General features: G+C 37.3%; 1 protein-coding gene across 3 annotated transcripts in view; it reads right to left on the bottom strand.

Moving 5' to 3' along the window:
- Positions 1 to 15735, bottom strand: part of SH3BGRL2 (SH3 domain binding glutamate rich protein like 2) — a 453595-nt gene that overhangs the window by 418194 nt on the left and 19666 nt on the right. Inside the window, exon 2 of one of the 3 annotated variants that reach the window (XR_006365157.1) lies at positions 4134 to 4875. The exons of the other annotated variants lie outside the window; for them this stretch is intronic. The gene's annotated coding sequence lies outside the window, so the exon portion shown is untranslated. Of the gene's footprint in view, positions 1 to 4133; positions 4876 to 15735 lie in introns of those variants that run through there. 3 annotated transcript variants of the gene reach the window in all.

Genomic DNA, 15735 nt, shown 5'->3' with positions numbered 1-15735 from the left:
TACTGTAGTGCGATCTCAGAGTTGGTATATATAATTTGCAGGGGGTTTAGGGGATGCAGCCCCCCCCCCACATGGGTGGTGCAGGGGGGCGTGAAAATATTACATTTTTACATTAAATTAAGAGTTATATAGAGCAGCTGTTTTTGTCAGCGCTCCATGATTTACATTGAAAACTTCCGTGAATTGTGAGCATGCTCATTACATGTTTCTTACCAGTTTCGATATGTTGCTGTTTTGGTTTGGTAAATATTCAATCTTGTCGTCTCAATAAAATTAATTTTGTTCTTATGAGCATTTGATCTACAGTAGATCCCTTTGAATACACATTTTTGCATTTTACCCCCCCCCCTTTTTTTTTCTTTATCATTAGTAATCGCAACGTGAGGTTTGAGCTCCTTCAAATCGCACCTAGTTCTGGTCTTGAAAGCAACCATATCTCATTTTTTTGTAATAAATATTTTGACTGAGCCTAAGTGTCATCTTAATGTTCTCGTACAAGTGTTTCACTATTTTTACTCATGAATGCTGTATTTTGCTCCAAGCTTCCCTTCATAATTAAACTTGCTCAATGTTTGCCGGGTAAAATAAACAAACAAGTTGTTTAGTCTTCTGGAGTACGGTGAAGTTAGCACTTAAGCTCACGTGAATGGCAGCAGAAGCTATTTTTGACTTCAGAAAGCTTCACAGAACCCTAACACTGAATAATGAAATAGCTTCAGTCTGAAAATCTAATCAATTTAAAAAAAGAGTAAGGAGATCTTTCTAGGTCAGTTTATCAACGACTGCACAGTTTCTATGCCTATAAAATTTGTTCTCTGGTATTTTCTCTACATACTTAATTTTGCTTAATGTAGTTTGGGGGGGGGGGCTAAATATATACAGTGACTGTGCTATACTGGTATCAGTGAATTGAAGGTTCTTTAAAATACTTTAGCACTGACTATATCTGCGTTTACCTGGAGCTGATGTATTATTCCCAGACTATTGGAATACACAGTCACTCTAGCTAGGCATTCATTTTCATGCTCTATTGTGTCCGTTCATTCTTCTGGAAAAAATAAGGAAAGTCTTCACTTCCTCAAAAAATTTGCAAAGTATCAGTATTTTCCAAACAAATGTAGAAAAAATATTAAAGATTTGTGTCACTTAATTTTGAAATGGATTTCAACGTGTGTATGAAAACAATGCATGCAAACACTAGGGTTGCCAGCTGTCCAGTTTTTGACCGAACTGTCCGGTTTTCAGACAAATTGTCCAGTTAAAAAATTTAAACTCATGAAGTCAGAGGAGAGGAGAAAGTAAATGTATCCATACTAGCTACTACACAACAATGAAATGCTTTTAACTTCAGTATTCCTGTTAGCTACATAGTTTAGACAGTACATACATTAACTTAAGTGGCAGTGATGTAATACAAATGGACAAATTTTATTTTATGCTATAATGGATTGTAGAGATATCACTGAAGGCAGTACTCCACGGTGGAAAAATGGTATTTCTTTAGCTATCATTATCCTACCAACTACCAAGCAGTGACAATAGAAATCTTATAGCAAGATTTAAAATGCTTAAGCACTCTGCCAACATTGCCCAGTGTTGCATTGTAGTACACTCAGACTGATTTTAGAACTTCACCATGCAGTGTAATACTGCTAGCAATTAACATTGTTGTATTATCCTCATCTACTATGTTGAACCCTATTCCATGAAACAAATTGTGCGCCTTGCTTTTTGGGCACTTGCAGTTACCTAACATTATTTTGCTTTCACTTGATTCTGTCAAGGGACCACATTGAAAAATAAAACTATCTCTTTGCCATGTTCAGAAAATGGCAAGTGTGCTAGCTGCATGTGATTTCTTTTCGCATCTTTCTTAGATCTAGAGGCTTGAGTCATATTTCATTCAGTCTTATTGCCATTTTACAACTGCATAGCGGCAGTCCAGTCTGCATCTTCGTAAACTTGTATTAGAGCATTGTTGTAGGAAGTTACCTGTTTTAACCCGCAACTTTGGCGTGATATAGAAAAACATTAATGAAACTCTTTAAAGTATGTGTGCTTTTCTGAGATTATGACGATACTTTGAAAGTAACATAAAACATGTCACCTGTTAGAAATCCATTCATCCATAACCCTTTATCCCATTTTTGCATATGTGACATGTAAAGAAAAGAGTGGAGGTCAGTCGGACCCAGTACAAGATCTTAAGTACTAGCATCTGAAATATCACACTAGGGGCAGTAACACTTAGCTCAATTGACCCCACCCAATACAGGCGCAGCTAAGGACTGAAACTTCCTAATCCGGAAACGGAAAATATGTTACATCTTAACAACTGAGTACCTGTCCCATGCCCCAGTACAAACAGTATTTGACAGAACTTACAAAATGCAAGGGAATGTTAAGATCATCATTTCTGAATGAGCAGTAAAGTGATGTGATTGACTTAAACGATCTTATGGGGTAAATCAAAACTTACAATTTTTAATAGCAAAGATAACTGCTTACATTTTTTTGGATTTTTTTAATCAGATTTACCACCATGTGCACAGGCTGCTAGCTCTTGACCTTTTATCTCCATGGATCATCCATAATTAGGTTTAGGAACATAGAAAATAAATAACTGGAGAAAAATGCACCATATTGACACTTTTCATCAATACTGGTACTTACATCTGCAGCAGCCTAGCAGTGCAATTAGTGCCGCCTGTGTTCTTAAGTCATCAAAGTGGGTGGTCCCATCAGCTGATGTCACGGTGATGTCACAAAATAGGTGGGGCATGGGTGGGAGAGGGGGTGGGAATGGGTGGAGTTATGTGTGATGCGTGACTTTAGTCCAGTTTTAGCCGCAAAGAAACCTGGCAACCCTAGCAAACACCAGTATGTTAACAAATTAGTTACCATGTTATTCACTGCTTGCCATGAGTATGTAAGGCATATTAAACAAGTATGTGCATGCGCTTGTGCATGTGGCTGTCTCTGGTGTTTGGTATATGTGCAGTCTCTTTAAAACAGCAATGCTGGGGCACGCTGAATTAAGCATACATTTTTCTTAGTAAATCTATTTATCAAAAACAGGTCTAACAAACCCTGCTAGAGTAACCGGACATGATTACTGCAGTCTGCATTTGTCGATGACATAAGCAAATATAAGGAAGATAATTATTTGCCAAAGGAGGGGCTGCATTTTACAATTCAGATGAACAAGCTATGATAACCTTTAAATTATGATCTAAACAGTGGACACAATTCTGCAAACAGATTGTTTCAAATACTGAAAAAGGATAAATGAAGAACTTTTTCGAACTTTTTTCATGGAAATAAGCAGGCACCAATGCTCATTTGTCAACCATGTCAGCAGATCCCTTTCAAACCCTTTCAAACTATGATTTGGGTCATAAGGTCAAAGTCAATACATTTTACTGTAGCTAAATCAACCAGGTGTTTTGGGTTGTGACAGAAACTTACTGTATTCAGAAATCCCACAGGTAGACGAGTTGATAAGACAAACACAAACTTCATCAGTGACCAGAGACAGAGACTTGAATCACAGACCATTGAGTTCTGAGGCCAGAACCTTAAGCACCGATCATACCTTTCAACATCTTAGAGCAAGAAATATGGACAAAGTCATAAATAAAAGTGGGACAAAGGCTCAAAAATAGGGACAATGTTTAAATACTGCTCTTATAAACTTAGAAAGTTGATAGAATAACAGGTTTTGCATTAGCATGAAACTTCCGAAAGATACGAAGTCCGAAACTCAAATGTCTGTCATTATTTTCAAACTTCAATGTTTAATGATTTACCAGTAATTTGCCAGAAAACCACAATTTTATGAAAAACAGACCAAAAATATGAGGCCAAAATCAGGGCATATTGCAAAAATCTGTACAGTTGAGAGGTACGCTGATCCACGGTCCTGAATGCGAGAAAAAGCCTTGCTGACAACACAGAAGTTGATCACAGTGAATTAAGCACTAACCCAAGGCTCGTTGAAATATGCAACTAATTCAGTGAATTTTGCGTCTGAGGCTCACTTAGAATTAACAGAAAAAAATTAAATATGGTTATCACAACAAGCATCTTTATCACTGAAAGACATCATGATCAGAAAGAACTTTACAAAAGGAGAAAGGAACAAAAATAATTTATTGATTGATTGTGTTTATTGACCATGTAGGTTTGCTGGTCTTGACACTGTTTACAGCCACCCAAATGCAGAACCACACAGCAAATTAAAAAGTTAATATAATGTGCAATACAGACAAAGTATAGTATTTATGTAACTAGTTATGGGTCATAGCTGTACACAGCAAATTACTAAGTCCATTATTACAATGCTACAGCTTTTTGTGTTGGAATACAATGTTCAGCTTGCAGAGGGGTAAACTACCACATTACCTTAAAGTACAACACCGTTCTGGGACTGTGCACTCGTATACAGATTTATTTATTTTTTTTGCTATTACATCATGCATGAAAATGGAGTGAATAAAGGTAATATATAAATACGCCATGTTTGTTTTATTTAGGGCATAGCTGTCCTTTACAGTGTGTATTTCCCAAACTAAACAAGAGAGTCTCATATTTTTACATATTAAAAAAGCAGGGACTTGGCAGTCTCTCCCTCTCCATGGCATTTCTGCCTTAGTCATCTCCCTCAGTGCATTCCGTGGTGGGGCTGAAGGAAATCTCATGATATCCCATGATACTTCCTTTGGGAATTTGTCTCTCCTTCATCACTTTGCCCATCACATCTGAAAGTTATTTTCCCACAGCAAGGTGTCTGTAGCCGTTTCATTTATTTATTAGTTATTTGGTTACTGGAGAGGTGGGCTGGTCTGTTGACCCCTTTTGAGCCACAACCTGAGACTAAAGAGAAAACACTGACAATCAGAAACAAGAACTTAAGACTATAAACAGACTATATATAGACAGACTGCACAATATGCAGAAGATAAAACACAATTTTACACCACACCTATAAAGAATATACTGAAGAAAGTAATGGCACAAAAACATAAATGCATGCACAATTTGTACAATAAATATTTCAAACGCATGCACAATTTGTGCAATAAATATTTCAAACGCATGCACAATTTGTGCAATAAATATTTCAAATGCATGCACAATTTGTACAATAAATATTTCAAACGCATGCACAATTTGTACAATAAATATTTCAAATGCATGCACAATTTGTACAATAAATATTTCAAACGCATGCACAATTTGTACAATAAATATTTCAAATGCATGCACAATTTGTACAATAAATATTTCAAACGCATGCACAATTTGTACAATAAATATTTCAATACATACGCAGATATCACAATGAAATGTGCCAATAAATGTTGGCTAATGAGGTTTGCCTACTCAGCAATTATCTCAAAAGAATGTGCATACTACTTCTTTGCATGTTTCCGTGGATTGCAGCTTTTTGCTTACTTCATTTGAGAGGTAGTTTCAAAAGACAGAAGCTAGCCTGGAATTTTTCTCTCCCCAGTTATTTTAAAACAAGGCTGTGCTAACATGAGATTCTCATCTTGACTGCCTTGAAGAATGCAGGTTCGGCCTAACAGCAAGTTTAACTCTCGTATGTGTGCAATAACTTAGCTTTATTATTTTGAATAGTATTTTTTTTTAAATCATGCAGATTACATGAACGATTCCACAACATTTAGTTCTTTTCCCATGCATTAAAGTTTCAGACAACAACCATCTACAGTTAACATTAAGGCAACAAAACACTTGTGTAAATAAACTACATTTAAAAAACTGGAACAATAAATGTATACATGTCTCTTGCTCCAAAATGATTTACAATACAGTACTTTCACTTAAATGCCACTGCCTATGCAGAATAAAAATATAGAAAACAATCCATAAATTGTGTAGCATACCTTGAGCTTTTGTAAAAAGAGCCATAGCCTTTGTTCAAAGTATCATTTCTGTAATATCATCAAGAGCTCTTCACCACTCACAAAAAATACTTGATTCTGTGGTTTAGGGAAAGCACTCCAATATATTTGCACAGTGCTTTTAACAAACAAAGCTCCATTGACCCAATATCAAGCAACCAAACCCTGCGTTATCAGTACCTGGCAGATAATGTTGCAGGGCGCTTGAGTATGTCCTTTACTCTCTCCTAGATATCTTTATTGGACAGGTAAATCAAGAACACGGGCAGGTAATCTGCATGAGGATTATTACAAATCTAGCAATTACTGATGTAGGATTATTTACACTGAAAAGAATCTTAAAGGTGAATGTTGCCATTGGTGTAATATTTAAAGTACATAAATACTGAGGATAATACATCAGCAAAATACCTCCATGCCTCCAGAACTGATTCCCACTGCTTGTCTGTCGATGATACCCCCTAACACCCCTGTCCTTTTCTTGTTAATGTTCTTCTAATCCCCTGAATTGATTCCATCAAGTGTGAGTAAATGAATAAAAGCCATTTCTGATGTTATGGTAGTGAAAATTGTCTGAAGCTGGTGATACAGAGAAGAGCTGAATTTGTTACACAGATGTGAGAAAAAAACAGTTGGCATATATAAACAGATTTTAATTGAAGATACTGCTGCATTTTAAGCTCCCTGATATGTACATTGTCCCTGCATTTTTGAAATAATAGAAATCCACCACAATCAGGCAGTTTTGAAATAACAGAAATCCACCACAACCAGGCCTGATTAAGTCTTACCGACATCAGACTCCTTAATCTATCCCTTCCTTCCAGGTGTATCCAACAACCCATCCTGTGTATGACATCCTTTTTCCCTTCTTATTCCCACCAGATCTATCCAGTCTTGTAAACATATTGTCCCTGGATCCCATATCTTGTTCATACCATCCACTCACACCTCTGGATTACTGCCATCTCAATTTGCACCCAAACTGACCTGAATATTTTGAAAAGTAAACGTTCTGAAGAGATAATGACAAGTCCTGCTAGGAACTGCAAGCCATATGAGATTAATTAGATCACAGTGGTGTGCATGAATTGGCCAATAACAAAAGTTTGTATATTTTGTTTACAACTACCTTTAGAGTATTATAAGAGTGAAAATCTGAACCTGGGAAGCCATATTCTAGCTGTGAGGGAGCATCACTGAGCCATGTGTGGAAACAGAGGACATATGAAACTTGTTACTTAAAATTTATATTGTAGAGATTAGGAAGAACCTGTAATCTTTGAAGTTACGGTTTTGGATCACAGGGTGCTGCACTAGTAGTTGGAATGGGATTTGTAATGTGCCCAATTAGTTGCTTATTTCCAGAAAAACTTTTAGGTTTGCTAAAGACGGCAGCTTGTTTTTTTTTTGTTTTTTTTTTTTTTGTTTTGTTTTTCAAGTATGTAGATTTAGTGCTAATTTAGAGTGTTTGGAGTTTTTGTCTAGGATAAATATAGAGGAGCTGGTGGGTGAGAATTAGAGTAGGGTATGGGAGTGAACAGTACAGACTATACCACCTCTGGTATATCATCCCAAGAAATCAATCTGTTGACTAGGTATAAGTAGAATGCAAGTGTAGCATAAACAAAAGGATAGGGGGTGTAAAAAGATAGCTATAAAGTATTTGAGAAACCTATGCTACAGGCATTAGTTGAGGCAAGCTATGTTCACCTTCCAGACTTGAATTAACACTATACTTAGAACAGCATTTTTTATTTTATAAGAAATTCTTCAAAGACAGGTGTTTAAGCTAAAAAACAATGTTATAGAGTGATCATTGGCAGAATCCCTTTGACACTTGAGCTTTTACCTTACTGCTTTTATTATTGGGGTGTTTAATTCTAAGCTGTATATATTAAGAAAAGATGAGAGAAAAAGTTTATCCCTGTCCACATTCAAGCTCAGCTTGGATATTTGGATAGGAAACAGAAAATGTATCATAGGACTGCCCCCTGTACTACTAATGGACAGAGGCAGGTCCTAAATGCTTTACTCTAGGTATGAGTACACTCAAATTATTTATGGTATGATCCCAATTATTCTCATAAGGGATAATACATAATTATTGACCATTGGATGGATAAGGCCAATCTATAACCAAATGGGATAGTTTATTTTTTAGCAAAAAAAGGGAAACTGGCTAGGCTTAAAATGGCCTGCAAGGGTAGGTAGCCTAGTACTTACCTATGAACCTATTAGTGACCATCATAGTTAGTTTTCTACATGTAACGGGTCACCAAGTGGGTGACTCTCTGCTTCTTCAAATGTTTAATACCTGCAGTAATACCGATATAGAGCTGAACCCTGAACCTTCTTCGTGTGAGGTTGAGCAGTAATCCTGTATTGTAGTCGGGGCATATATTCAGAATGAAAGAGTAAGGGTGGGGCAAGATCACCAAGCACTTACCCTACGAACTACAAAGATCATGTTCATTACTTCTATACGGGGAGCATAGATTACTCACTTCTATTTAATATTCTGTAACTGCCAGTGATACATGTGCCAAACACAACAAATGGGAACAAAGGTCACTACCAGGCTGAACTGGTAACCCAAAGCCATGCATCTTTGACACCACATGATAGTTTTCTAACCACTGCTGTACACTATTACATTCTAGTGCCCCTGAACTGTGGTGCAACCTGGTACGAAAGGGGCAGCTTTATACCAGTAAACACTCCACTGTGCAATGTAATAAAATGTTTCAACAACATGCATAGTTATTAATTACAGGTGACATTACACACATAAAAGTCCCATTATTCAGTCCATGACTGGAAGTGTACAAGGACAGGATAGCCACCACGTTATATTATCTACCTGCTTTACTGCACAACAGCAAGTGTAGCGTATAGCATAGGAGATGCAAGAAACTGCACCTGTGAGCCATTCATCAATGAAATGTGTGACACTGGATATAGAATAACTTCAGAATGGTCTTCAGACACTTACGACACATACAACAATCAAAATGTATTCAATACACATGCACAAAGATACAGAGACATAAATACACATGTAAGCTTATGGACCAAGTGTATTCAGTATGCATAAACAAGTACAAATTAAAAATAAAAAAATGAAATTCCAGACTACATTATAATAGAAATTAATTCACATTGATGCACCAGCTTCACAATTTTGCTGTTTTGAATAAGTTTTTGTACTCAAATGGTCAACATTTCATACATTTCCAGATCCACACTGAAATATGCTACATAATTAAATTTGTATCTGATGCCAGGAAGAACAAAGCTCCTAATCAATGGTTATTGTTGTAATTTCCACCTAAGCACATCCAGCGGTGATGACAGTAGATATTGCATCACACTGCCAGTGTTAACAAGATGATGAATTGATGAAATATGATAGCAGCTAGCAGTAAAAAGCTCTTAAAGGAGACCAAGAACTCAAATGCAGAAAACAAGCAATTTTAGCAACCAGTAACTGCATTTTATATAATGATTGCACAGCTAAAATCTTAATGAACACATGCAGGTCTCATCAATCTGCATCTATAAATAGCCAAACTACCTTCTACTATTACTCAATCTCAAACACAACAGTCTATGGCAATTTTTGAAAGAGAAATTTGATTCATTCCAGATTCTGTTCTCTCCTTCAAATTCTGGAGGGAGTGGGCTGCCACAATGGCTCAGAGGCTTTGGCTCCAACTAAGACCCGAATGACCCAGGTTCAGTTATATATCTGGAACGCTGGAGAAACTGACTATGGTAGGATGGAAGTAAGTAGCAGGGGGCTGCTCAACCAGTCATGTTCACATTTGAGGGGCACTATTTAAGAGAGAAGTCCCAGTATTGCGCACCAAGTCATAGGGACATTGGGTTATAAGCATAAACCAGGAGTGAGCATAGTTCAGCTGAAGATGGCAAATAGCACAGCATTACAGGGCACTATCCTGCACCTGCTACATTGGAAGAGGAGATATTTGTTAGTACCACAACCAAAAAATATGCACAAGTATAGAATGACATAACACTGTCTAACTCTCATCCCAGTGTCTGGCAAGCAGATGTGATCACCAAAAGGTATTCCCCAATGGAAAGACTGAAGCCGTAATGGGGGATGTGAGATGCCAGAGGAAAATGAATCACAGAAGTTCAATAAGTGTGGTAAGGACAAAAAAGAAAAAGAAGCTCAGAAACAAATTGGACTTTTGATATGGGAGAATAAATGTCTGATAATGCAATACAAAACACAATCACAAAGGGTGCTTCTCAACTGCTCAGCACTGTAAGCTGTGCAATACCAACATTCTACATATGAAACAGGACTACCGCATACAGACAATGTGAAACAGACAATGTGAAACAGGACTACCACATACAGACAATGTGAAACAGGACTACCTCATACAGACAATGTGAAACAGGACTACCACATACAGAGAATGTGAAACAGGACTACCGCATACAGAGAATGTGAAACAGGGCTACCGCATACAATGTGAAACAGGACTACCGCATACAGAGAATGTGAAACAGGACTACCGCATACAGACAATGTCAAACAGGACTACCGCATACAGTCAATGTGAAACAGGACTACCGCATACAGACAATGTGAAACAAGACTACCGCATACAGACAATGTGAAACAAGACTACCGCATACAGACAATGTGAAACAGGACTACCGCATACAGACAATGTGAAACAGGACTACCGCATACAGACAATGTGAAACAGGAGTACCGCATACAGACAATGTGAAACAGGACTACCGCATACAGACAATGTGAAACAGGACTACCGCATACAGAGAATGTGAAACAGAACTACCACATACAGAGAATGTGAAACAGGACTACCGCATACAGACAATGTGAAACAGGACTACTGCATACAGACAATGTGAAACAGGACTACCACATACAGAGAATGGGGCTTTGGTGAAATGCTTCACAAGGCAATTTTAGTTGCTATCAGTTCAAAATAACTAAAACTTCCAGCAGTGTACATTCCCACAAAAGAGCATCACTGGTTTCCATTTCATCATTCCATTATGTCACTCCTACTGTAGCTACATTCCAATTGATGTCACACTTCTGAAATACTAAAACTACAAACTTGGCTTTAGCTTGTAGGAGTACAGAACCTCATTTACGTCACTACACAATTTATAAAGGTACTTTTTCTTAATGAATTCACTAAGCAGACAAACTCACTAGACACAAGATACCTTTTAAGGTGCGACTAGACAGGCAACACTGTCTAGTTAACTTACTTTGTCATCTTCACTCATTGTGATTACAGAAAGTGGAAATTAAACCCAGGACTGCAACATGAAGCCTGTAAGTAACTAACCCAGTGTCACGTATACCTCTCAACTGCCCGGATATATGCAGAATGTCCAGATTTTTCACTATTATTTTTGGTATCTATTCTCATAAAACTTTGTGGATTTCTTACAAATCATTGAAATATGAAGTTACTAAATAATGACAGATGTCCAAGTTTCAGACTTCATATCCTTCAGATGTGTGCCAATACAAAACCTTTTATTCTAGCAACTTTCTAAGTGTATTAGATGAATATCTTTCCCTATTTTGGGGCCTTTGTATTCCCATCTTTTTAAGCTTTGTCCATATTTCTTTAGCCCAAGAAGTTAAGAGGTATGTCCCTGTGCTAAATGTCTGTCTTTCAAGTTGTGTGTATGTGTTTTTTTTCTTACTTCTCAGGGCCTGGTGCTGTCAGCAACAAATCTAGAGAGGTGAACAGCTCTAGTTTACATCAGTTATTATCAAAGACGGGCCTCAATTCACATCTGCAAACCATGAGTTTGACCTGCCAGCTGTAAATTGCAAATATTTTCCAGTTCTCTGTCAAATGCTAAATATCCCAAGTTCTTACTAAATGCTGGTCAAAAGCTAGTTCAGGAAATGGAATCACATGTCTACAGAACTGCCTTGTTCCCAGAAATGCATACTTAAGCAATCCTGCTTCACCTGCAAATGCACAATGATGTTACTTTTGCAGGGCGCATTCATGTATTTTTAAGTATAAACGTACACAAGCAACTTTCTAAACCACAAATACAAGACACACACAGTCTTACAGCTGCAATATTGTTACACTATGACAAGCGTCTAGTATCACTAGAAAGCAGCCAGCATTACAGAAAGACATTTGAACCAAAATACTATTTGCATTTACAGTCAAGTATACTACACATCACAGACAAATGTACAACTTACAGCACCATCAAGCATGGTAGACCTATAGACAGCACCCGAATATAACAAAAGGCTGAAAGAAAGATAAGGCTCCTTATTTAATAAGTTTACAGATATTGCCTTAGTTGCCTGCCTGAGAAATTAAAATGCTTAAAATAAGAACAGAATAAGCATGACTTTTTTATATAACGCACAAAAAAATTACAATTCAAAAAAGACATGCTGCATGAAATAGTAGTCTAGAAACTATGAAAAAAAGCACTTCAAAATGTATACGTTAAGACTCAAGCACGCTGCTTTTCAGCTGACAGACACTGTAAAGGAGAAATGGTCTATATAACTGCCAGCTAAAGAGAGGAATTTAAAAGAGACAAAACGGTGTTCCTAGAGCCGAGTGCAGCAGAGTACTGAGGTAGCAGGTCAGGGTATTTGATTAAAAAAGGAAACATATGTTAGTATTTGTCCAGAAGGAAGAAATCCTTTGCTCCATTACTTAAATGCAGGCTGCAGCGCACCATCTACATGACATACTTCCATTACTATGGTCTCTATTTAAAGAGTACCAACATTTGACCCAGCATCGTGTGCTATACTAGCATATTATGACTATACCATAACATTTTATCTACAGTAATATAAACGGACTTCACTGGAATGTGCAGCTGTAACTCTCTACTGTACAGATTTTCGCAGAATATCCAGATTTTTGCCTCACATTTTGGTCTGTTCCTCATAAAGTACGTGATTTTATGGATTTTTGTGGCAAATCAGGGAGGAATGAATTCACTAAATAATGACATGAGTTTCAGACTTCATAGTCTTCAGGAAATGCATGGTAACACAAGACCTTTTATTCTAGCAATTTTCTAAGAACAATATTTAAAATTCATCCCTATTTTTGAGACTTTCTCCCTCTATTACTTCTGGCTTTGTCCAGATTTTTTGTGCTAACAGGTTGAGAGCTATGAGCTCTACTAACCAGAGCACTTAGTGAGTCTGGTTGATTCCTACCAGTGAATCTACAACTGCCTCTACCCGCAACACACACACACACACACACACACACACACACACACACACACACACACACACACACACACACACAAAAACCACTCCCTTCCTCCCTCCAACATGAAGTATAGCATACAGACCACTTTAGAAATGCAGAAAAATATTGTCTGTGTTCATTAGAGAGCAGCAATAGACTCATTTATTCCTCAAACCAACCTCATCATAATCATTTTCAGCATATATACTATTATTCAAGTCTCCATTTCAATTTTAAAATGAGCAGTACCTACAAACAACTATGGAATCCCAGGACAAGGTCAGAAAGAAGCAAGTGATCAGATAATACATAAGAAAATTTCTCTCTTACAACACCTCTGTTTCAACAGCCAAAACCTTTGCAGACCCACATTAAGTGTAGAAAGGCCACAATTTATACTGTAAGTGATGTTTTCTAAGAGGCCAATGAGGGAACCTCCTGTGCCAATCAACAACTGGCAAATAGTATGCAGTGCCTTGAGTGCACTACCTAAGCCCACTACTGCAGCACGAGCATGACTCTCATGACCAGTGACCATTCAAAGGTGAAAGACATGGGGACTTATCATACTGCTACATCTTTCAATAGACATCCACCTGCAAGAAACTCACATGCCTGATGCACAGGCAACAGTAACATCGCATGTGCAAAATACTCTCAGTCTACAGCTTCACCCCTAAAGTGCACGTTTCTCCTGCATCTCTCCAGTTATAGCCTCTATATTATATTCTGCAGCCCAAAGCAAATATGTTTTCCACTTACCTGTAAAGTCTTTAAGTAGAACGACTTTAAGAAGAGGATACAGCAGAAGTAATCCTGTTAGATTAGCAACTCTAGAAATGAATGCAGTTATGGCCACCTTGTACAGCAACTGTGAATGAACCTCACTGTTTGCTGATATACCAACTACTTTTTATTTTATTTATTCACTCTTTTGGTAACTGGGAGGGTGTGCTAGTATTTGGACCTTTCAGCCTGACACAACGGCAGTGTAAAATACAGATAATCAGAGATCATACAGAACCACAATAACAAGGCTTACTTAAATACTTCAATCACCACCCCTTAGGTTTCCCTTATTTTTTCTCTGCAGCGTCATAAAGCTAAAATGATTATCTCTTTTTAATAAAATGCTGGCTAAAGCATTCTTGTCATTACATTTCTTAATATCATGCAGGTATTCTTATATATAGTTTTCCCAACATGCCTATTAGTCATGCTTAGAAGGAAAGCTTGACATTGCATGTACATTATTAAATAAACCAAAATTCAGTGTGTGTTTATGTAAGCAAGACTATCAGTGGATCATAAAACTTAATGTTATTACTACACACAGGTTAAATGACCACTATAGACTTAAGCCAGTGTTAAAAAGAAAACTGAGGTATTAAATGTATATCACGTGAGTACAGATCCATAGATATTCCACAGCCACTGAATCTCATGACCATTCTCGCTTTGCAAATACCATCCCTCAGGCCACAACTCCTTTCTCCAGGACAGCCATATTAGTCAATTCTGGAGATAATTTGTGGATACCCAGGCAATCATCTAGTTAGGGTTATCACATGGCCCACTTTGCGAGGGACAATCCCTTTTTGGGCAGTTGTGTCCTGACAAAAAAATATTAAAAATGGCAAATGTTCTGAGATTGTAGGACATAATTATGTCCTATATTTTATGTAATAGTTGCATAAAACAGTTATTCTGTATCTAAAATACCTAAATGTTATAAGAAACAGAATAAGCAACTAAAATGCTACAAGAATAAGTTTTTATTTAGGCAAAAAAGTTGTTCTATCCTTTGTACTGACCATGGGTATGTGTCGGCCTGTAAAATCTGATGTTTGTCCTGAAAATGTCCCACTTTGGCCATTTGAAAAGGTGGCAACCCTACATCTAGTTTATGTTTAAAGGAAGACAATACACTGCTTAACATGCAGGGCAAGTTTATTTAAGATATTTGGGAGACACTGGGTTATAAAACTAAATACTTATTTTTGAAGTTCTGAATGGATGTCAACTCTTACTGAATGCCAGAAGTTTAAGTGATTGCTGTAATTTTAAGAACAAACAAAGCAGTGCACACTGCCAGATACTCTCTCACTAGGGTCAGACATTCTCCTTAAATCTCTGATTTTGTTTTCTTTCAAAAGTTTATAAGACATTTAATAAAGAGCAACAGCTTTAGGCCTCTCTTTCCATCTCAGAATTTTAGGCCTGTGATCTTTTCGTTTAAGATGCTTTTGTTTCTAATTGTTTGATATGTCTAGAGATAGACAAAGGGAGCATTGTACTCAAATTGACTAGATCAATGCTGAGAATAAGGGAATGATTACCACTTTAAACCTTCTTCTTCATCTCTTTCGGCTTTTCCCGGTTAGGGGTCGCCACAGCGGATCACCTGTCCACTCATGATTGGCAGTGGAGTTTTACAGTGTTGAGTTGCCAGCCTGGCGCCCAACCTTCCACAGAAGGCACACACACACTCACACCTAGGGCCAGTTTAGAGTGTCCAA

The sequence above is a fragment of the Protopterus annectens genome, chromosome 1.part1 (genome assembly GCF_019279795.1).
Source record: "Protopterus annectens isolate FY-2018-M chromosome 1.part1, PAN1.0, whole genome shotgun sequence".
Lineage (NCBI taxonomy): Eukaryota > Metazoa > Chordata > Ceratodontiformes > Protopteridae > Protopterus > Protopterus annectens.
Note: the sequence above shows the minus strand (reverse complement) of the source record. Positions and strands in the feature narration are given on the sequence as shown.